General features: G+C 37.2%; 1 long non-coding RNA gene across 1 annotated transcript; it reads left to right on the top strand.

Annotated features, from left to right (window-relative positions):
• The first annotated feature begins 874 nt into the window (after positions 1-874).
• Positions 875-15,605, top strand: LOC123685093. The gene is made up of 5 exons (XR_006748256.1): positions 875-1,149; positions 4,906-5,258; positions 5,320-5,446; positions 14,708-15,269; positions 15,355-15,605. It is a non-coding gene; the product is annotated as an uncharacterized LOC123685093 (long non-coding RNA).
• The last annotated feature ends 10,119 nt before the right edge of the window (positions 15,606-25,724 follow it).

Here is a 25,724-nt window from a genome sequence, read left to right on the forward strand (position 1 = left end):
AATAGTAGGTACATCAGTTGAACAAGTTCTTTCAATTGGTAACGATTTGTGAATACGTGAAAAATTATGATAACATGTTATTGATATATAGGTGAGTACCTACCTCCTTACTTTTTATAAATCCCGTACACAATCGATTCAACAACGTTATGTATTACTCACTGTTGAAGTTTTACCTCTATTAAGATTGATAATCATGCATTTCCTAAAATACAGATGCCACAACCTTTCCATCTTTCACTGGCTACTCTCCACTCAGCTGGCTCTTTCTTTGACTCATAATGTTTGACTCCTGTTTATTTCGCTCAAACAGCTGCAAATTGCATTTGGAATGCAGTATTGTTGCTTTTGATCAGAGGTGAGCAAGTGATAAAAAAAGGCATAACTCTGGTTGTGCCATCTTACATCTGTGAACCTGACTCTGGACTGTTTTAAATAATACCGTATCCATTAGATATTTATATTAATTATAACCTTCATCAAGTAGAACCCTTTGATCTTGCTAACATCATAGTAGATTACGTCTCAATGCTTTTATTTTCTTCTTCTTCTTTCTGATATATGAGAATTTGTGACTTCAATCGCATGCTTCATTTCCAATATCGAGAACTCTCCTCCTATTGTCATGAAAATTCTGCCTTCAATAAATCCAAAAATAAACTATGAATTTTCATTTCGGATTCATTCTGCGGAATTCCTTCGTTCTCCATCAAAGACACAAAGGGTCCTGGATCCAAGCCGGCGAACGTAAATATACTGGAGGAGAAGAAGAAATGGCCGGATTTATCTTCATTTTATTGTTAAGTTTATCGCTACAGACGTGGCAAACTCGGAGGACCCTCAGAATCCTTGGGAACATTTGTAACCACAAAAACCTTTTATCAAAATATACAGCGGTCATAGCGTAGACCATCCCCCTCTGTGAAATTATATATTTTGCCGTAATACTGACAGCTGACAGAGGGGATTTCTATTTCGATAAATAGTGGTCGTGAATCAATGTAAAGTTGTGAATTTGTCAAACAGATAAGGGAAATTGAAACGTTCATAGTGATGCATTACTTGAATCTTGTTCCAGGTGGAGGTTTAGACTTTCCTGGAGCTGAATACGAAGGTTCTTCAGCAGAGTCTTGTTCTGATTCATTTTGGGTAGGTTGGTACCATAGCGTAATAAACATAAATAGAGCAATTTTTACTTGTCCCCAACATGGTAAGATTACGTTGTCGGATTGTGATATTTTTTCGAATCCACAATTTTACTATATCGTTATGAATATATATTATATTGAATGGAATATATTTATTTGAGTGATTCCCGATTAAATATTCAAATTTGAATATATGGAATCCGATATTTTTCCTAATTGTCGAATTTAAAATGAGCAGAATATTTATTATTTTCTGTATCTACCTGCAGAAATCCAAGGTTTGGCAACTTTTGCTCTCCTAGTGTCATCAGTGGTTTCACGTCGTTTGGCGCCTGAATTTCTGATATATTTTGGTATTTATTTCGATATATTTTGAGATGATATGTAACGTTGATTCGCTATGGGACATAAGAAGTGTGGAGAAACTCGCGAATTGAGTGAAATATCGTATCACTGATATATTTTCATTTCCGCGCGCTTCATGTCAAATTTTATATTACATGTTGGGGACAAAATTTGCTTACTGAAAGTGACATATGCTCCCTCTATCCAGGCCCCCCGCAAGGGACATCAACGCACGCGTGCGGAACATATTTTGGCGCCCCTTAAAGGGGGAGGTGGAGAAAAGCACTGCTGGATAATCGGGAAAAATTTTTATAAGTTTCGTTAAGAATTTAGTGTAGAATGGAAATCTATCAGCAACCTTCATTGCCTTAAGAACTTCGTGGTGGCTATAAATCATTCATAAAAGCATAAACATTTAATAAGGATCAATCCAGAAATTGAATGGATGTTTTTCTAGATTTGGCTGCTGCAAATTTTTTTATATTATCAATCAATCAATTTCATCGAGTATCTCTTGCTCTATATCTAAGATTGCCAAACCATAAAATCTTTCTTATGACATGGTAAACTTCGAATAGTTTTTAATTATTTTTAATTTAGTGAATGATCTCTCACCAGAAGCAACAGACACAGGTAAAGTGAGAAGGATTCTTAAGGCAATACTAAGATTCGGTAGAGAAGAAGTTAGATTATTTTCAAAAATATATTGTAGAATTTCAGATGGATTTGATGCTTCAGATAATGAATACAATCTTAGGGCTTTTATCTCGTTGAATAAATAATTTTATTTCACGTCAGCCTCTTTTTTTCCTGATAAGTTAGCTCTTGTTGGAGAGCATGCGAGCATTTTAATAGATATTTGTCATTCAATTTAAGAATATCACAAATAAAACAATTAATTAGATATCATATCAAACCTACTATTTAAGTAACTTAGTGCTTGATCAATTATTTTCAAAAAGAGATTTATTTTAAAAGCGATTTTTGGATCATGAGGTGCCTCATCCGTGTGTTCATAATCGAACAATTTTGGTTTATATTTTCGTCTTACAGTATATAATGGAGAAAAACCTTGATCTATCTCAAGAACAGCCGCTAGTTTTCCAGCTCCCGCAAGTTTTTCCTCGAGAACATTATCATCCCTATAATTTTGGAAATGATCAACTAAATTCTTCAAATAGTTTTGGCACACTTTAATGTCAATCGCTACACTTTGCATCATTTTGCTTACAATAATAATCTGGAATGAAACATCATACCAAATTATTATACCTACCTCAAATAAATTTAAAAGAATGAATATTTAATAAAAAAGAACTTGCCTTATGTCTACTTTCTATGTTGAAAATATCATTTTCTGCTATTTCTAAAAGGCTATCACATGTTTGAATAAAATGAAACTTTAGCATCAATTCTACTTGACCATCTAGTATCACTTAGGGGTTTTAGATGTAACTGAGGATCATGCTTTTTTATAACATTCCAATCTTTTTGTGGATGAAGAGTAATATATATAAAGTTCTTGTGCAATATCAAAAGAGTCCAGTGTTTCATTTGAAACCTTAGCAGAATCATTTTCAGTTAAATTCAAGTTGTGTACAGCACATGGCGCAAAAAATGCCCTAGGATTAGCATCGAGTATGCGTTTTTGTGAACCAATATGTTTTCCGCACATATTTGCCCCATTATCAGACCCTTGAGTTTTGCTCTCGACTAATGTCGATCACAGGATCAAAAGACGAAATCATCTGAGACACTTTCGAAAAAGTTCCCATTATCATATTCAAAAAGTATTTTAGAAGAACCTTGAAAAGGTACTTACCATTTCATAAAATTTAATTTAAAAAAATTAAATCGAATTAAATTAAAAAAACTGGAAAGAATTTTTTTCGAAAACCTTTGGTCCATCGGTTCTTCATGCGGTCTATAAGAGATTTTGGCGTTCTTTTAGAGTGGCGCCCGCGTGCGGTGCACACGTTGAACGCGCGGTTGCGGGGGCCCTGCCTCTATCCATGTTTATTACTCTGATGGTTGTACGAATTGAACTCTCTTTAAGTCTTCGAAGTCTAAATATTTGGAATCCGATATTCTTCCTAATTGTCGAATTTATAGTAAGCGGAATATTTTATTATCTTCTGTATCTACCTGATAAAATTCATGCTTTGGCAACTTTTGCTCTCCTAGTGTCATCAGTTGTTACACGTCGTTTGGCGCGCTTGAAGTTTGTTTTCTGAATTTATGATATATTTAGGTATTTATTTCAATATAATTTGAGTTAATATGAAATGTTGGTTCACTATGGGACATAAGGAGTGCGTTCTTTGTGGATAAACTCGCGAATTGAGTGATATGTTCTGATTTCCGCGCGCTTCATGTCAAATTTTATAGTTCATGTTGGGGACAAAATTTGCTTACTGAAAATGACATATGCTCCCTCTATGTTTATTACTCTGAGGGTTGTACGAATTGATCACTCTTTAACCCTTTGAAGTCAAAAATGAAAAAAGAGGTTTTCTGCTGATTTCTTTTGAAAATTGTTTCAAGATCTGATTCCCACTTTTTCATGGGAAATTTTAATAATAGAATATGGAGTTATTAAGTCCATCAGAGGGATAATTGAAAAGCCTGTTGAAAAGACTTGCAAGAAACTTAATTCTACGTGGAAAAATGGCTGTATAATGTTTTGATTTCAGAGCTCTATCATGAGTATTAGCGAAAATACAATTGTTTTTCGATATCGCCATTTTTCCAATTTTCGCCTATAAGTCGGAAACAAAAGAGGTTGGCCAAAATAGTTCCTCAGCAAGAAAGAACGAGAATGGGGTATCAGATTTTGTCTATTTCCTCTGGATTAAAAATTGTAGCACTAAAACATCGAAATTTGCCCACCCTGTACATTACATTATCGTTTGAGTCCATTCCTACACGAAATTCTAAAATTATAGACATTGTAACGAAATGATAAAGTATCTGTTGGGAGAGTAACTCGAAAAGTTACTTTCAATCCACTAATTCAACCTCTTCTTTCCCCCTGAGTATATTCGGCATTTATTAGTACTCGAGATCTATGAGGACTGGCCAAAGAGGAGGTTGATTGTTCTGAGAACTAATTATTGGGTTCAAACGTTGATAATTACAGTTGGGATAAATGCTTACTTGATCATGAAACAAGTAATTTGCGCTTTACCCACAACTAGCTGAATTTGCTACTTCACAATTAGTTCCGAGGACCATCAGAGTTTCGTCTGCTTGTCCTGTAGTAAATTGGTCCGTTGAACTTAGCCAAATAACAGACGGGAAATTTAACTTTCTGGAACTGCATGTAGATGAGGATTGATTTAGAACATGACATGAATGAGCAATTCAAAAAGGAAGATTTGGTATTAATGATAATTTCGACCATTTATTTCAGGGATTTCTGAGGAGGATAGTTTCTTCAAAAGTCCTTAGCGAAAAATGAGATTCTTGTCTTGCCGAAAGTTGATAGAAAGAATTTTGATAGAAGAAAACTGAAGTGGAAGGAAATACCTACTATGGCGGGATCATACCGGGAAGAATCACCTCAAAAAGGTTTCCTTTGAAACTTCAACACCGCATGATCCAAAAAGCAGAAAAGATACCAAGTTAGAATCAGAATAGGCTGAAGAAGAATAATGTTTTCTTCGAAATGCATATAATCGTTCAGATCAGATGCAGCCACTCTTCTTGGAGGAATCTACTGACCTTCGGCACCAGATAATATTTTACTAAATGGAACACCTTATTGTAAGTAGGAATGGGTTTTGTATTAACTTACCTATATCTTAATTAAAATCTCAAATTCCAGGAAAACCTCACTTGAAGATTCAAAATTTTTAATTGTAAGAAAACGAGACCAGAATTGTTGAAAGATTTTGGAGAATTATCATTAAAACCAAATCAAAGAGATGCCAACATTCTCCAGGAATGATATGGTGAGTCGTGTGGTAATAATAACTGCAAAAATTTGAATACTTGCTTTTCATTTGAAAGTTTATTTGTACTCAAAAATCAAGAATATGCAAATCATAACGACTTCTACATAATAGGGAAACACAATAAGCTATAAGTGTTTTATCTTCATTTTCACACCACCATTTAAGAGATAAAGATTTGATTTGTCAGACCAGAAAGATTCTGCACCACTAGGTACTATTGCATTCCGACAAATTTACTGAATTAACTTGAGCCTATTCTTTATTTACATTTTTCAATAAAAGGTTCTTTGCCAGTTGATGCGCCATCTATTCCTAATTCATCCAACTCAATTTCGCCATCTTTAAATATCTCTTGAACGAAATTCTAGTTCGGAACCCAATTTGTAGATGTCCATACATGGTCAAATTCAATACAGTGATCTACTTATCTATGACAGTAACTTAAAACCACAGTGGCGACAAACGTGGTCTCGTTTTTGATTGGCTGAGCCTAAATATGGCGGCTTTTTGTTTATATCCTCCGTTTTCCTGATGTTTGGGATTCATTTGAAATGTAAAGCACATTTTATTCAGTCACTGGTATTCTTTAGTTGAATAAATTGGTTCTATAAACAATCGATTAATATCAGGCCCAATAATTTGGATTTGACGTGTGCCAGTTCAGTCAATTGAATTCTTAAGTTCTATCCGCCATTCTTAGGACTCAATTGAACATAGCAGTGACAATTCTTTCAAATTGAACCTAAAAATAGCGCATGGGGACATAGAGCCATAGAACTCAAGAATATAATTGACTGAACTGAACTGACACACGTCAAAATCAAAATTAATCGACCTTATAGTATTTGATTGTATATAGAACGAATATATTCAACTGTAGAATACTACAGTGACTCAATAAAATAAGCCTTACATTTTGAATAAATCTTAAAAATCAGGTAAATGGAGAATGTAAACAAAAAGCCGCCATATTTAGGCTAGCCAATCAAAAACGAGACCACGCTTGTTGCATGTTAGTAGGTATATGGATAAAAACAATTATAAATTTTATATTAGGTTCATCGCGTCAACAGAACCATAAAAATTTAAGCAAAATATTGAAAAAATTACTCAATATTCTCACTACCTCAGATTTCACTAGGCCGAACTTGATTTCATTTGTCTAATAACCACATTCATGCCTAGTTTCATGAGAATATATTATATCCAATGAACGAGCCCTCGAAAAGCCTTGTTCAAGAACAATAATAATTTTTTTTTAAGATTTGTCTCAAATAAAATCTTACTGTAAATACTAAGACATAATATTAACATGTTGCGTTACTATTAATATTTAACAAATTTGAAAATCAAATCGATATTTCGGAATGAGTAGTGACATCTAGAAACACAACTGAGAACTAAAAGTTACAGTCCACTATCTATAGATGAAGAAACCATAGACCTATAATAATGTTATTATAGGTCTATGGAAGGAACCTATTTAATATAGTATTCTATACGAAACTAAGCCAAATAATTTAGTATGAGAAACTGCAGACAGATGGCTACGATTAGTTCAGTCCAATGAGGATAGGTAGCGACAATGTCACATTTTTCAAATTGAAATGAATACTGGTTTCTCCCGAACAAAATCGAATTTCATGCTCACTTAGAGCAATTCGAGAATTACAAAAGGAATTCAAGGACCCCCGGACTCTTTTTTTGAAATTATAAGATATCAGGCCGTGAATATCTTGCTAGGTTCTCGAGATACAGGGTGTTTCTGGAAAATGACTGATTCTAATAGCTCGCTATATCTTGGTTTTTGTTCGAGATAACCGAAAAATTCTTAAACGTTTCTTTTCTGTAATCTTCATGCTTTATATGTATATGTATGAGACTCATAGCACAACATAGAAATTTGTTATACCGTTTTAGAGATATATAGAAAAGAATTTGTGGTTTTTTTTCAATATATAGGAACCTATGTTTTTTAAGCATGTATTCGGAGCATGTAAGATCGAGCGCTCAAAAATTCCAAGCAGATTATCATAGTTGAAATAGGTGCTCACTTGTTTTTTCAACAACTGATAGTTTTTGCGTTCATTATTTTGAATTCAATGCATAGTCCGTTGCAATCTGGTCCTCAAATGCCTAATAATCCTCTTAAATATTCGATGTAGTACATGATAAATAGGATGTAAATGTGTATGTCGATCGCACGATGTAAACGATTACTTTCGATGTATAAATCCTCTTTCCAATTCTATTGGACGAATTCAATATATGAATTTCAATACAAAACCTCTCCATCAGAATTCCATCATGATAAGGTGATTATTGTTCTGAATCGATGTCAGTATTTGTTTCTGACAGGTCCTTCTGCTGCAGAAGTGGTACTCGATCGACATTGACGTACAGCATCCGAACAAACCACATTATAGATTTCTCCAATATCGCACGTCAATTAATTCAATTTGAAAATCGAACTTCATGGAAATTAATTTGGATTTCCTTTGTGATCATGAGAGTTTGTGAAGTTTCGCAGCTGAACAACAAAATCTGTTCTAGATATTTTTTTATGGGTCAAACTGGATTTTTTCGAAACTACTATTGATAATGTCGATGAAAAATAGGCTATCTACGATACAGATTATGTGAATGTAGCTTCTAAACTTCTGAAGAAGTAGAAGTATGGCATATTGGTATTGAGAACATTTAATAACAAATATTCAGTATAGAACATAGAGTAATGAACATAGATAGAGGAAGTATACACAATTTTCACATGTCCCCAACATGTTTAGATTACTTTGTCGGATTGTGATATATTTTCAACTCCACAATTTTACTATATAGTTATAAATGTATATTATATTGAATGCATTATATTTATTTGAGAGATACCTGATTAAATATGCAAATTCGAATCCGATATTTTTCACAATTGTCGAATTTATAATAAGCAGAATATTTTTTATTTTCTGTATCTACTTTCTGAAATCCAAGGTTTGACAACTTTGGCTCTCCTAGTGTCATAGGTGGTTTCACGTCGTTTGGCGCGCTTGAAGTTTGTTTTCTGAATTTGTGATATATTTAGGTATTTATTCAAATATATTTTAAGTCAATATGAAACGTTGATTCACTATAGGACATAAGACGTGCATTCTTTGTGGAGAAACTCGCGAATTGAGTGAAATATCGTTTCACTGATATTAAGTTTTCATTTCCGCGCGCTTCTTGTCAAATTTGATAGTTCATGTTGGGGATAAAATTCGCTTACTGAAAATAACATATGCTCCCTCTCTCTATGTTTATTACTCTGAGGTACCTATAAAGAATAAAAATTTCCAGCTTCTTGGAAAATTGCTTCACTGACAGCAAATTCAAGCAGAACAGTACGCTTTAGACTCGATGCTGCCTTGAGATGTGTAGTGTTCTAAGAAGATTTGAGGAAAGGAATTTACACTGCCGTACTCTGTACATACAGGCTGTCCCAAATTCGACGCTCACTGAAAGCATCTCGAGAATTAAAAGAGAGAAACTAAGAGCAGATCATAGATATCTTGATTCGTTCTTGAGTTACAGCGAGGTCATTGAAGATTTTTTTCTCTCTAAGCGTTATATTTCTCGGGATGCTTTCATTGAACATCGAATTTTAGACACCCTGTACAAGGCAAGAACGTGAAGCCTCAAAAATTTTTAAGCATGGTACTCCCAATCTTTGGTGTTAATCACAATTCAAAATAAAAATCATATTAACGACAAACTGATATCCATAAAAACGTCATTCATCGCCTTCATTGTCAATATTAACGTGACTTTCTCCTGAATGAATGGATAAATGACTGATTTCAGTTCGTATATGACGGCTTGTTTCAATATTGTTAATCCGAAAATAAGTACATATAAGCACATAGATATCCCAATAATGACTGGATCGATCATACTAAATTGTCAACCCAAGTGGAATTTATGTTTCAGATAATGGAAATCAAAAGAAATTTATTATTATTTCATGACGATGATTGTTCAGGTGGTTTCATTCCTAATAGGATTGAGCGATTTGATACATTGATTTGTCTATACACTTTTTGTATGTTTCATTTTGTGAAAGAATTCGATAGGAAATATCATTTCATTTTCTAATTTTTGTTTTAAATTCAGTGAAGAAGTATACAGAGTTTTCCTGAATTGGAGGTACTAAGAAAAATGAGAGATTTATTGCATAATTTGAAAAAAAAAGATGTTTCTCGAACATGGGCTCGCAAACGCTTTCGTTTCAAAATACTGGGTGTTTCTTGTAGCCCGCTTTTTTGCTGTTTCATTTATCTTCGCTAGAGATTGGGTAAATAAGTACCAAAACTTATAAATTCATTCATTCATCACAGCTTACTAACTGGATCTTTATAATAAGTATAGAAAATTTGACGAAAATTTATGGACAAAAAATTTTTCAGGTGATATCGAAATTTGTAAAGGGAAATTTTTTAGAGCTATAGAACTTTAAATTGCAATAAAACAACGATGGATTATTCGATTGACATGAATTTTATTTATCCCCAAGATAATCTTGTGGTATTACATTCCAAATATGATTTCTGGCATATGACCGCCACGGCTGGCTCGGATGTAGTCCAATCTGGACGTCCAATTTTCGATAACTTTTTCCAACATTTGTGGCCGTATATCGGCGAATGTTGTCTTCCAAATGGTCAAGGGTTTGGGGCTTATCCGCATAGACCAATGACTTTACATAGCCCCACAGAAAGTAGTCTGGCGGTGTTAAATCACAAGATCTTGGAGGCCAATTCACAGGTCCAAAACGTGAAATTAGGCGGTCACCAAACGTGTCTTTCAATAAGTCGATTGTGGCACGAGCTGTGTGACATGTTGCGCCGTCTTGTTGGAACCACAGCTCCTGATCATCATGGTTGTTCAATTCAGGAATGAAAAAGCTAGTAATCATGGCTCTATACCGATCACTATTGACTGTAACGTTCTGGCCATCATCGTTTTTGAAGAAGTACGGAGCAATGATTCCACCAGCCCATAAAGCGCACCAAACAGTCAGTTTTTCTGGATGTAACGGTGTTTCGACATACACTTGAGGATTAGCTTCACTCCAAATGCGGCAGTTTTGTTTGTTGACGTAGCCATTCGACCAGAAGTGCGCTTCATCGCTAAACAAAATTCGCCTATGAAAATCAGAACCATTATTTTCGAAATAAAATTGCACTATTTGCAAGCGTTGTTCAGGCGTGAGTCTATTCATGATGAATTGCCAAATCGAACTGAGAATAAATTACTTGACAGCTGTTAAATCGGTCGCCATATTGAACGGTAATGCCAACTTAAAGTTATATACCTCGAAAAAAAACACCCGTTTCATATCGTCAGTTCTTTTGTGGAAAATAAAAAGTTACCAATTTTTTTTCATTCGCAAATCAAAAGCAATTTTCTTTCCGCAATATAGATTTTTGTGGAAGGAAATTATGTGAAAACCCTATAAAAATCGGTGATTTCTAAAAAGAAATATCCCTAATTTCGTTTCAAACTGAGTAGCCACGTGAAGGTGTTCCCTCTCGACCAAAAATTCGAAAATTGCACAATGACAACCCCGAAACAAGCTCTCAAAAACGTAGCTACACAGTAACTGCGACTTAACGACATCCCAAATCTCAGGAACGGCTCAAGCAACACCCTCTAGAACTCCTGGGGAAGTGATAAAAGTATACGCGGAAATGGCGACGAAGACGCTCTACTTTTCACGTGGGTTTTCCCATTTATACCTCGAGCTCGCTACGGGCCACGGGCCCATTCAGACCTCGGCCATTACTCCAGAATAATTTCCGCAAGGAGCAGATTGAGATTGCTTTATTTGGCCCTGTACACATTTGTTTGTACTGGCGCAAAAAGGCCAGTCTCCACGCTCGGCTCCTGGGTCGGCATTAGTATGCTATGGGCGTTACATATTTTATATCTTAGGTGGGGCATTTCGGGACGCGAGGGGCTTTATTTGACCACCCTGAATGAGTCAGCATCAACCGGGCCACTCATTCGGGTTGACCATCGTGTTATTGCTTTCCGGTTAACGGAATAGATGGCGATTGTTAGTTTTCGGATTCGGTTCACACAGGTCTTCGGAAGATGGGGTCAGTGGCGTGCGGCGGTCGGAAAATGCTTAGGGTTTGGTGACTGGAACTGTTGTGAGTTTGTATTAGGTGTATAGTAAAAAAAATCCATTTTTTTTCAGGTATCTGTATCTCGCCGTTTATAAGTCCGATCGAGTTTGACTAGATGGCGTTAGAAAGATGAGACTTCGTACTACAAAAACTTTTCCGACAGTTTAGTGATTACTTGATTCAGTTTAGTTTGAGCGCGCGTCGAAGATGGACTCTAGCAAAGAGAAAATACGCTGTATTCTATCAGGTGTGTGAATAAGTCTTTCCTGTTTTTTGTGAGAGATGGCGCCACCAATACTGTGCGAGTATTTAATGGTTAGATATGTCATAATCAAAGCTTATTCATCTGTCGAAAATTCCACACTAACACATTAGTTGAAATTTTTTCGCATCATAAATTTTTGAAATCGTGAAAATGTCGAAATTTGAGCCGAGTCGACGTCATTTGCGGGAAGTTTCACTTAATTGGTTCAATTTGAAGATATCTGCTGCCGAGGCGCATCGGTTGCTTCAGGAAGCTTATGGAGAAGGTTGTGTCGATGATTCAAGTGTTCGCGGATGGTTTCGACGCTTCAAAAGTGGCGATTTCGACGTGGACGACAAGGAGCGTTTCGGGCGGCCGCAAATCTTTGAAGATCAAGAATTGGCGACTTTGCTTGATGAAGATTCGTGTCAAACGCAAGAAGAACTTGCTGAAGCATTGGGAGTTGACCGAACAACCATTTCCAAGCGTTTGAAAGCCATGGGAATGATCCAAAAGCAAGGAAATTGGGTGCCGTACGAACTGAAGCTGAGAGACGTCGAACGGCGTTTTTTCTCTTGCGAACAGCTGCTTCAGCGACATAAAAGAAAGGGTTTTCTGCATCGTATCGTGACTGGCGATGAAAAGTGGATCCGTTACGATAATCCGAAGCGAAGAAAATCATGGGGACTACCCGGCCATGCATCATCATCGACGGCCAAGCCAAATATTCATGGCGCCAAGCTCATGCTCTGTATATGGTGGGACCAGCTAGGTGTGGTTTACTATGAGCTTCTGAAACCGAATGAAAGGATCACAGGCGAGGTCTATCGACGACAATTGATGCGTTTGAGCAGCGCACTGCGAGAAAAACGGCCACAATACTCCGACAGGCACGACAAAGTTATTTTGCAACATGACAATGCTCGCCCACATGTTGCACAGCCGGTGAAAACATACTTAGAAACGCTCAAATGGGAAGTCCTACCCCACCCGCCGTATAGTCCAGACATTGTTCCGTCTGATTACCATCTCTTCAGATCGATGACGCATGGCCTGGCTGACCAGCACTTCCATTCCTACGAGGAAGCCAAAAATGGGTGGATGACTGGATAGAGGCCAAACCGGTCGAATTTTTTCGCAACGGGATTCGTATGTTGCCAGAAAGATGGGGAAAAGTTGTAGATAGCGATGGCCAATACTTTCAATAATTCATTTGTAACCATTTTTTCACAATAAAAGCTCAAAATTTGAAAAAAAAACGGGAAAGACTTATTCACACACCTGATACAGTTTTTTTTGATAAGACGAAAATGCAAGCCAGGTGGTTAAAAATGTGAAGAATGTTTACGGTCATGATACTATAACAGCCAAGCACCCGTAATTTTGGTTTTTTCGATTCCTTTTCGGTAATTTCGATGTCAAGGATGCATCACGCACTGGAAGGCTAATTGTCGAAAATGTCGATAAAACCATGGACATTGTAGAGTCCAACCATCATGTAAGCACTGTTTCGATAGGTCAACAGCTGAAGATTGCACAAAAAACCATTTGCATAACGTTGATCTCAAGAAGAAGCTCGATGTAAGAGTACCCCACGAGTTAACGCAAAAAACCTCATGGCCCGAATTTCCATCTTCGAATCGTAGCTGAATAGCAACAAAATCGACCCATTTTTGAAGAGGTTGGTGACTGATGGTGAAGATTGGATCACGTACGACAACGTCAAGCTGAAACGGTCGTGGTCAAAATGCAGTGAGCCGACGGAAACGGTGGCTAAGCTAGAATTGACGGCCAGGAAGGTTTTGCTGGGATTGGCAGATAATTATTCACTATGAGCTGCTCCTCTCCGGAACAACTGTTAACTCGGAACTGTACTGTCAATAATTGAACCGTCTGAAGGAAGCAATCTGCACCTAGAATCACCTAGAAGCTGCCAGCTCTGGCCAATAGGATAAGAGTTGTGTTCCATCAGGACAATGCCAGGCCACACACATCGACAGTGACTCGCCAGTAGCTCTGGGAGCTTGGTTGGCAGGCTCTTATGCATCCACCTTATAGTCCGGACCTAGCACCAAGTGATAACCATCTGTTCTTGTCCATGGCGAACAATTTTGCTGGTGAAAAACTCACTTCAACAGAGGCTTGTGAAAATCGACATTCACAAATTTTTGCCAATAGGAAAGAGATATTCTCTGAGAGAGGCATAATGATATTACCTTCAAGATGCCAAAAAGTTATTGAACTAACTGGTACATATTTGACCCACATCGGATCGTTCCTATTATAGCCTTGTTTTTCATGTTGAAATAATGGATTTATTTTACTAGGCGAGATTCAATTCATTTTGTGTTCATTGTATAGTTGTAATCAAGTCATACAGAGTGTGTCCCATTCAAAAAATACCAAGTCTCCTCTAATTAAATGAGACACCCTATTTATGACTTCATTTCAATTATACAATGGACACAAAATGAATTAAATCTCCAAATAAATCAAAAATCCCAAAACCTCGGACCCCACTTCATCATTAGAGCTTTATGCCAAGTTGCACTACTGTGTGTCTTGCGCCATCCACAGCAAAGTAGTAAGAAATAGGTCTAAGAAAGATAGGAGGATCAGAACACCCCCACAGAGGAACTTCCCTGGTAGATACCAGAGAACCCAACCTCAGAGGAAATGAGCATTTTTCTGTATTGAATAAAAAATGTAGTTAAAAACAAAACAAAAAAATAAATAAAGTCAGCATATAACGTTTTTACCGATGTTGTCAATGAAACAGTCTCCATAACAATTGTCTAGCCATTGCTTCTTTTGCATAGTATTTTTACCTTAAAAACATTGTTTCAGCAATACAAGAAACTGGTACAAAAATGGTTAATTTAAATGCTTCCCATAGCACGAGCAACACTTTGGGCTCTTCAAGATTCCGATACATATATGTTGCCTCTCAAGCCTACCAAGTGCAGACATCGCTCAAAAACGACTTTTTTTTTCGGAGAAGGCTGTGCTGCGCCTATGTGATCATTTATTGGCCATCCTTCGGACCAATTCAGCACTCCGTCTGAAAACACTTCAATACTGACCAAGAAATTGTTAGCGATTTCAAAAGGGCCAACACCAGCCCTCTGCTGTCTAGTGTGAACGTGTTTGTCACATTTGCACCGTAAAAGTTTTCAGCTATGAAGTTTTCTCCATCCCCTACGTGCCCCGCAAACCCAATCATTCACGAGATTGCCTTTGAACGCAAATTATAGTCTTTTCCTTATTGCGTTCTTCACCTGAAACTCGTTTTTGGCTGGAGTGACGCAATAAAAAGGACCAGAGGAGGCGAGAATTTTATTTCATGCTTTAATTGCTGAAGAGACAGGGAAAAAGAGGCCAAGTGTGTATTGGAAAACGATCAATCTAGGTACTTTTCCTTTCAGCAGGAACAACAACAGTTGATGTTGATTGAATCTGTGTATTGAAGAATGATTGATAAATTCTTTTTCCAGATTTTGAAAGTTATGATACTTTTGAGCGTTCTTCCACCAAACAGATCGACTTGTCATTGAGTAGGAACTTCTGGACACTAGACATAGTGTGATGTACCCAGCTAGGGTAGGTTCGGTCAATCGTTATACAGTTGAAGGAATGGTTAATGAATACTCTCCAGACTCATCAAAGGGTATTTATTTCTTACTGCACACTGTACTGATCACAGATGAAAACTCACATGATGTAATTCAAGAATGTGAGCATCAAAATGAATGAATTACAGACTACTATGAATTAGATCATTCTTACTACTTTATGTATCTAGCGACATGATATAAATATATTTACTATTTATATTGTATATTCACAACAACCTTGCGAGTTGATAAATACAACACGATCGACAAGGATAAACATAGTAAATATATTTATATTTTAAGATGGTGTTTGGTTATACGGACCTTGTCGTCTCAAGTATGAAAATATACAGGTTCTTCATACTGATACATACTACACCTTCCCTCTTTGAGAGAAAAAAATTTTCTATACAAATATAAATATTTTTTTTTTTGACTTATTTATAGCTCAATATCTATATATACATAATAGGTTACATAATCTCAATGGATCTTACATCTAAAAGGATTAATACAGTATTTTCCTAATTAAATATTCACATCAGTCTCTTAATTCTAGCACTGTTTAGTAATTATTACTTGCTATGAGAAATACGGTTTCACTCTGTTCTTGTGTACTTCTTTGAGTTTGTTCTTGTCCGTTTTCACAATAATGTTCGGGTTTCGCACTTCAACTATTTCGTAGGGACCGTTAAATAGGGGGTCAAGTTTATTGTCAATGTTCTTATTATTCAAGAGCACCTTATCTCCTACTTTATAGTTTATTTCATTACATTTTTTGTCGAAAATCTCTTTTCTTTTCAATTTTGCCTTCACCAAGTTTTCTCTAGCATCTTTCCATGCCGTTTGCAACCTATATTTTAGTTCAAGAGAATACTTATCGAAATTGTAGATTGGATCTACTTGGCTGTTTAAATTTTGTGGAAATCTACTAGGTTTTCCGAAAACTAATTCGTAAGAAGTATAGAAATATATTTGCCTTAATTCTCTGTCTTCGATTCGCGTTACATTTTTTTTTTTTTTTTTAATCTTGAGGGATGTTCCTAGAATTTCATTCTCATAATTTGTCAACATATTCAAAAAATTTTTTATTACTAGCTAGCTTTATGAGGTAAAATTCTAATATATTATTTTCTGCGCATAATTTTTCCAGTTTCCTCAACGATGTACCTAAGTCGTACGCTGATCGGATGTCCTGGTTAATGAAAATAATTTGTGAATTCACATTATATATTTAATTCTCATTGTAATCCTCTAAATGTTGATTTTTCAAATTATGAAATTCCTTTTCTGAAAGTGGTATCAACTCAACACTTTTTGTTGGACGTTTTAAAACTTCGACAACAACAGGGTGATCAATCCTTTTGCCATCGGAGGCATTCGTCTCATGTTATGTAGAACCTACTTCATTTTGACGTTCTTCCGAATCTATTTTAATACGCGATAAGGCAACTGCTGTAAAATTTTCTGAATATTTTACATAATGAACCGTGAAGTCATATTCTTCTAAAACCAAAAGGATTTTGGTTAATCTACTAGAAGGATTAGTCATATTGAAGAGATATTATTATTGTTTTATTGATTTTGTTATTGTTTTTTGAAATGATTGATGAACTGGCGACCGCGACCTTGCCCGTGATTATTTTTCGCTGCATTGTAATTCTGCTTGCTGCGGTCACGACCTCGATTTGAAAGGTCAAAATTTCTTTTCGCTAAGCATTTTCCGAGATTTTGAAAGTGAATTTTTTTTTTAGGCTTGTTTGGTGAGGTTTGCTTTGAGAAAATTTGGATCCGACTTGACAATTCCATATAATTCTTTAAATTTATCTGTATTTTAACTTGACTAAAAATTTTTTTTTTTTTATTAATTGATTCTATCGGCCCGTTCCCTATGTTCACCACGTAACTCGGCAAATAGTTCATCACTATCCATGGAGAATCAGACATAACAAGGAGGAAGCTACATTTTTCTTACGGTTTCATACCAAATCCTAATGGCTTCTCCTGATCTTCTCGATGGCCCATTCGACTTTCCAATATGCATACAGGAAGGCTCCATCTCCCAGGATGTCTGGTACTGACAGGAACGTGGCGTCAATCTCTGAAGATCCCATCTTGGATTGGCGGTGGAACTAGGATCTTCTACTGGAGTCACATACCCAAATGTTGATAAGAACCATAGTCCTTTAACTGTATAGGACTGGCAGGATCGCCATGTGATGTACCCAGCTAGGGTAGGTTCGGTCAATCGTTATACAGTTGAAGGAATGGTTAATGAATACTCTCCAGACTCATCAAAGGGTATTTATTTCTTACTGCACACTGTACTGATCACAGATGAAAACTCACATGATGTAATTCAAGAATGTGAGCATCAAAATGAATGAATTACAGACTACTATGAATAAGATCATTCTTACTACTTTATGTATCTAGCGACATGATATAAATATATTTACTATTTATATTGTATATTCACAACAACCTTGCGAGTTGATAAATACAACACGATCGACAAGGGTAAACATAGTAAATATACTTATATTTTAAGATGGTGTTTGGTTATACGGACCTTGTCGTCTCAAGTATGAAAATATACAGGTTCTTCATACTGATACATACTACAATAGTTTAAAAGCTGAAAGTTTCTGTACAAAATGTCCCTCATAGGGTCAAGTAGGAATGATCACTGAAAATTTTAGATAATGGTGACTTTTTCAGGTAGCGGATGTTGAAGTTGCAAAAAAATGGTATCCAATTAAGTAGGTACGACAAAAATATAAAATTATTGTTATCTGGACAACTATCAGAAGATGGTTTTCCAAATGGCAGACACTTGCTTAGTGGAAACCTCCTCAATGTTAGGTCCAATTCATGTTGAAGTATAAAACTGAAATTCATATATTATGTTACTTGCAAAACTATCAAAATTATACCAATAAAAAATTCTTACTTTCATAATGATATATCAATGATGATTAGTGCTTTCTAATATTACCGATTTTTGCTTCAATCAATTATTCCTACTGTCTTCTGAACAAAATGAGGTAGTCTGAACTTTATGTTGTTAATTTTGTTCTCTTAAAGTTCAATTATCATCGGAAAAAAATTGCTCCATCAATTTGAGAAGTGAAATGCCACGAAAAAAGGAATAAGAGAACCTTCTTTCGAAAAATTGACACTTTTCCGATTTTGTAGGAGAAATAAACAACTTTCAGAAGTATTTCGGTCATCTCGTATTATCTCTACTCATTTTTGACACAACCATCACATATTCCAAGATAAATCATCTCTCTAACTATCATGGTTCACATTTTGTATAGGAGCATTTGAGCCAAGGCTGGGGAGGACATCGCTACTTGAGCCAGCTGATCCGAATCAACGGTTTGTGAATTATGCCTGAATTTTCTATAGTTCTGGCCCCGTTTAGCACAGAATAATTGGGTGTTTGTTCCTTAATATTCTTATTGAATTTTCTAAAGTTTCTAAAGCTATAGAACTTTAAATTGCAATAAAACAACGATGGATTATTCGATTGACATGAACTTTATTTATCCGCAAGATAATCTTGTGGCATTACATTTTAAATATGATTTCTGGCATATGACCGCCACGGCTGGCTCGGATGAAGTCCAATCTGATGACTTTTTCCAACATTTGTGGCCGTATATCGGCAATAACACGGCGAATGTTGTCTTCCAAATGGTCAAGGGTTTGTGGCTTATCCGCATAGACCAATGACTTTACATAGCCCCACAGAAAGTAGTCTAGCGGTGTTAAATCACAATATCTTGAAGATCTCACAGATTCACAGGTCCAAAACGTGAAATAAGGCGGTCACCAAACGTGTCTTTCGATAAATCGATTGTGGCACGAGCTGTGTGACATGTTGCGCAGTCTTGTTGGAACCACAGCTCTTGGACATCATGGTTGTTCAATTCAGGAATGAAAAAGTTAGTAATCATGGCTCTATACCGATCACCATTGACTGTAACGTTCTGGCCATCATTGTTTTTGAAGAAGTACGGACCAATGATTCCACCAGCCCATAAAGCGCACCAAACAGTCAGTTTTTCTGGATGTAACGGTGTTTCGACATACACTTGAGGATTAGCTTCACTCCAAATGCGGCAGTTTTGTTTGTTGACGTAGCCATTCAACCAGAAGTGCGCTTCATCGCTAAACAAAATAAAATGGATGTAGTGCGCGATACGTATTCCACACAGAACCATTATTTTCGAAATAAAATTGCACTATTTGCAAGCGTTTTTCAGGCGTGAGTCTAGTCATGATGAATTGCCAAACCAAACTGAGAATAAATCACTTGACAGCTGTTAAATCGGTCGCCATCTTGAACAGTAATGCCAACTTAAAGTTATATACCTCGAAAAAAAAACACCCGTTATAATTAAGAAATTTACGGAACCCCTAGTGGGATTTTACCCATTAACGAAATCAACGGTGGCATTCGAGATTCGAACCTACCCTAGTCCTTCCGTTGGGAAGATATTGTGTATAAGGCCGGATGGACAGAATCGAATTTGAGTACAGATTCTTACCTTATCATTTGAGACCATCCTCGGCTCAAAATTCGAAAATTACAGACATTGCGACGAAACGATAGAGCTATTGGTTCGTTGACGAGCGTTCAAAAACGACAGAATCGTTTCAAAGCCAGAAATGGCGAATTTCCTTCGAAATTCTCTCACTTCTCAATTAGGAGGCACGTTGAAGAGCCCTCGGGTCTTCAATCCAATAAAGTTGGTAGAAGGGTGTTGCGACAGTGCAAATACGGGGTTAATCCACCCCCGGGCATTATTAGTCTCTGTTTTCTATTGCACACAAGAGCAGTTTTCTGTTTCTTCGCAGTTGCATGAGGTATGCGGGTATAGTAAGGATTTTCGTTTATTTTCCAGGAAAGGGCAATGGCTCGATCTTCAAGTTGAAATCAATGAAGCTAACTCGGGAATATTCCATATATTAAATTTTGTATTTATAGTTATTTCTCGAGATTATTTGGTTTGCGAAAACCGTTTATTTGACTGTTTCGAAAATGCAACAATTTTCATTGTGAGGTTCTCTATTGTAAATGTACACTTCATCAAACAATCCTATTGTTGCGAGTGCTATGAAGGTTAACTTATTCAATATTATATTATTTCATGTGGATTCGATATTTGAAAACATTATTCAACCCATAGAAACAAGGGAAATATAAGGTTCCTCCACTTAATCAATTGGAATTTTTGATAGAATGAAAATATCATTATTATTATTTGAACTGGGGTCGTTGTGGCTCGGTAAGCCTTCCAGGAACTGCGACCATGTAGATCTTTTGTTCTCTACCCTACTCATTCATGGAAACCCAAGGAGGTCGTCAATGACGTGGATAAAACTGAAAACCTTCTTAGGGGCCTTGGCCGTTACCTCTCTGGTATCCAGAACCGGCTTACCCATATGAATGGTTCTTAGGCCAGCCAGCTCTGGACACTCGCATACCATGTGTTCGGCTGTTTCTGTTTCTGATTTACAGAGCCTGCATATCTCATCTGCTAACTTTCCCATACGGTACAAATGATGCTTGCACCAACAGTGCCCCATCAGGAGTCCCACCATCACCCAAAGCTAGTCTCGTGACAGTTTGAAGAGCTTTCTGGTATAGGTAGGGGAAATCATCACGAATTTCTTGGCCTGAGTAAGTCCAGGAGAGTGTGTGGAGTTGGTTATCCTGTTATTCAACTCCCATTGCTGGACCGCTGTTAAAGATCTTCATTCAAGTAAACAGTGTGAATTACAAATAGTGCAAGTGTATATAGGACACAATTCATAGGTACATATAAGTGTATATCACAAGGTAACAAATAGAATGCAGGCAGTGAACAATGGTAAAAGTGAAAATCAAAAATTGTCTCTGATAACGCTCAACCGTTCACTCTCGCACACTTAGAGCGGAAAAGGCCATAATCCTGAACACGAACACATGCAACACGCACAAAAGATCGATTACGCTCTGTGGATCTTGCCAGAGGTAGCAAAAAATAAAATGCTAATCCCACGCTCTGCGACTGACATCTTCATGGATGGACCATCCTCCTCGTAGAGTTGTCATCACGAGGTCCCTTCTAATTTGCGTGGTGTCTATTGAGAGGGCTTGCAGAAGGGCGCTGCTTTCTCGGCACCAGAACCCCCTTGCTCCGATGATGAAGGGGAGAACTCGCCGCCACCACCTCCAACAGCTCTGGCTGATCATATATTGGTCTTTTTCTAGCCCACAGAAAGGCTCAGGTCCAACAGGTGTAAATCTTGATGCACTTTGTGTAAGTTCATCGACTTTATCGTTTTCTTCAACATCACAATGACCTTGTACCCATAGTAGAGTCACTTTATTGCCTCTGGCCTGTTGTTTTATGGTGTTACGGCACTCCCAGATCAACAGAGACCCCTGGCAGTACGATTCCAGGGATCTCAGCGTGGTCTTGCTCTCTGTGGTGATGTGGACATGCGCCCCTTGAGGTTCATTTCAAGACACTTCTGAGCGCATACGTAAACAGCCACTATCTTTGAACCCTTTATGGTTCTGCTTGGCGCTGAACACCTTCTGCAAACAACTGAATGCTACTTGAAAAAGTTTCAATATCAGAGGCTACAGTAATCAGTAATATTATCACCCACAAGCATCTACCTGTAAATTATATAATAATAATAATAAATAATAAAAACGTTTATTCACTTGTGAAGAAAAAAAAAAAATACATTTTTGTACCATCACAGATTGAATAAACACAAACCATCGAAAAGTGTTGAACACTTGTTTCGAGATAAGTAAAATAAGACAAAAAAAAAAGAAATATACAAATGAAAGTTAGGCAACATTAAGTAATTGTATATACATCCAAAATCAACAACAATGGAAAAGTCCACGCACACAATGCAAAACTATGACACACAATGCATAAAAGATCTAAAATCGCACACAAACAACATCAACTCCGCAGTTCAACCAGATCGGCAAACACTCCCCGACGCTGGGTCATGATGAATTCTCTCAACCTGCTTCTGAATCTCGATAATCCAGTGATGTGCTGAATCTCTTGAGGTATAAAATTGTATAACCTTGGGGCAGTATAAGAAAACGATCGCTGTCCAACACATTTTTGCACCCTAGGTAAAATGAAAAGCTTTCTTCCTCGGGTCTCATAGGAATGTACGGGCAACGAAGAACTATTTTCGCCGCAACGGTATTTCATGGTGACACTGAAGTAGTACAACTGTCGAATATCAAAAACATGTGCTTCCAAAAACAAACTATCCGATGGGTATCTAGGATCTTTACCAAGAATCGTCTTCAAAAACCGTTTCTGCAAGACTTCAAGTTTGAGGATATGAGTCTTCAAAGCATTCCCCCAACAAACTATACCATAACGCAGATGACTCTCGACCAGAGCATGATATAGGATCTTCAACTGATGAACAGTAAGTAGACTCTTCAAGTATTTGAATTTATGTAGAATAGTTCTTAACTTGTTACATACAAATTGTATATGCTCATTCCATTTCAAATTGCAGTCCACCATCACACCCAGGTACTTCACTTTTTCTTCGGGCAGTATTGTACACTGTTCTCCTATTGTGGTAATATTGATAGATCTAAAAGATGGCGTCCCAGATCTATTACAGCTGAATGGCAGGTAAGATGTTTTCTTCAAGTTGACCGTGAGTAATTTATGTTCAAGCCAATTTTTCAGCTGAGGGAAACCTGTCTCTACAATGGTCCTGAGATTCTCCCAAGTATCTGCTTTATAAAAAACTACAATGTCGTCCGCAAATCCCAGAACTTCTCCCCCACATCTCACATTGAACAAACCATTTATGTAAATACTAAAAAGTAACGGTCCCAAAACCGTACCTTGTGGGATCCCGAACTCTACTCCTCTCCTGTCACTCATCACGCTGTCCACCCTCACAGATTGAGATCTACCTGTCAGGTAACTTTTAAATAAGCTAAGTGAACCACTTCTAATACCGACATCTTCCAGGGTCTGCAAGAGTAAATCATGGCTAACGGTGTCAAATGCCTTCGACAGGTCGACAAACATACAAAGACTAGGCTTGCCTTCATCCAACGCAGTGGACACCATCGATGTCATAGACAACAGGGCATCCTCCGTGGAAACTCCCTCTCTGAAGCCGAATTGTTTATCGGACAATTTATGGCCATATTTACATATTCTCTAGTTGGATTTTATCCATAATCGAACTCAAGCCTAAGTCCTTCCTTTCGAGAGTTATCGTGTTCACGTCCGGCCGGACAGAATTGAATTTGATCACGAATTCCTCATCAGTAGGTTGCACCGAACGAAAACTAATTCTTTTACTTTTTAATCATGAAAACTAACTAGTTTTCGTTCGTTACAACAAGTAAACTCAATTCGTCACATTTCAATTACCGATGTTAATTAAGTCCATTGCCAATATCGAAACTGCCATGTATCCCTGAATAGTATTATGCGTGAAAACATGTCAGTAACTAGCCGATAGTACGAATCAGCCCTGCCTCTATTCAATTAGCACCCCAATTTCACCCACTACGAGATAAAATATATGTTATGGGATTGAATGTTTGACTTAGTCTATTCCCACCATCCGATCGGGATCGGCTACATGGCATGCAAATCCCTCGTTCAATTTAGCTGTTAAAGCCAGAATTTTCCTTGGTGTGCAAACTTTATGCAGAAACTTCTTACGTGAAATATTTTATCGGCGGAAAGTCGCTGCCGTTAGCAAAATAATAAAACGGCTATATGTTATTTTCTTGTCTCTTTATGATCTGGAATGATATGTCGCCTTCATTGATTCGGCCATAGATGCCATGACCCGAATTTATCGGACATTTATGTCTTCAATATGGCGGGTTAGTCCGACCGTCAAAGGAGGTATTTATAGAAAAGCGAGACTTGAGGGTGAGCACACATTGGGATCGGGATGTGCTTGTAGATGACGTTTATTTCAACAAGTGATATCGTTCTTTATCGAAACTTGAGGGAGGACGTTTCAGTTTAACGTTTGAATGGGAACATTTTATGATATAGAAACTATGGGTCCGTTTAGTTGACGTTTGAAATTATACTTGAATTTAAGTTGATGTGTCCATTTCGCAACAACGTCTTCACGTTGTTGAAATGTATTAAATTGACATAATGTAGGAATACGTTTGAATTTTTCTTGAAAAAACTCGTTTCGGCAATAAACTCAAGTTTTAAGGGAAGTTATGGCATTATTTTTATGTTATTAGATGTGGAAGTAGATGGTTTTAGTTCTCTGTATCTCTCGTTATAACAGTCCAATCGGATTCCACCAGATGGCGTTAGAAAGAAGAGATTTCGTACTATAAAAACCTTCTTGACAATTTTGTGATTGGTTGACTCAATTTAGCTAGAGCGTGCGCCAAAAATGTGTACTGGCAGAGAGAAAATACGCTTTATTTCACAGTTTTTCTTCGATAAAGGCGAAAATGTAAGCCAGGTGGCTGAAAATTTAAATAGTATTTATGGTCCTGACACTGTTACAGCCAATCATGCGCAAATTTTGGTTTCATTGATTCCGTTCCAGTAATTTCGATGTCAAAGATGCACCTCGCACTGGAAGGCCAATTGTCGAAAATTTCGATAATATTATGGACATTGTCGAGTCCAACCGTCATGTAAGCACAGCAAAAAATTACACAAAAAAACAATTTAAAACCATTTTCATAAGGCTGGTCTCAAGAAGAAGCTCCATGTTTGGGTACCACACAAGGTAATGCAAAAAAACCTCATGGACCAAATTTCCATCTGCGAATTGCTGCTGAATCGCAACAAAATCGACCTATTTCTGGAGCGGTTGTTGACTGGTGGTGAAAAGTAGACCACGTACGACTACGTCAAGCGAAAACAGTCTTGGTTGAAACGCGGTGAGTCGGCGGAAACGATGGTCAAGCTAGGATTGACTGCCAGAAAGCTTTTGCTGTGTGTTCGGTGGTATTGGCAGGTAATTATCTACTATGAGCTACTCATCTACTGACAACTGTTAACTCGGAACTCTACTGTCAACAATTGGACCGTGTGAAGGAAGCAATCGCCCAGAAGCGGCCAGTTTTGGCTAATAGAAAAGAAATTGTACTCCATCAGGACAACGCCAGGCCACACACATTTTTGTGACTCGCCAGAAGCTCCGGGAGCTTTGTTGGGAGGTTCTTATGCATCAACCTCAAA

The sequence above is a fragment of the Harmonia axyridis genome, chromosome 7 (genome assembly GCF_914767665.1).
Source record: "Harmonia axyridis chromosome 7, icHarAxyr1.1, whole genome shotgun sequence".
NCBI classification, from domain to species: Eukaryota; Metazoa; Arthropoda; class Insecta; order Coleoptera; family Coccinellidae; genus Harmonia; species Harmonia axyridis.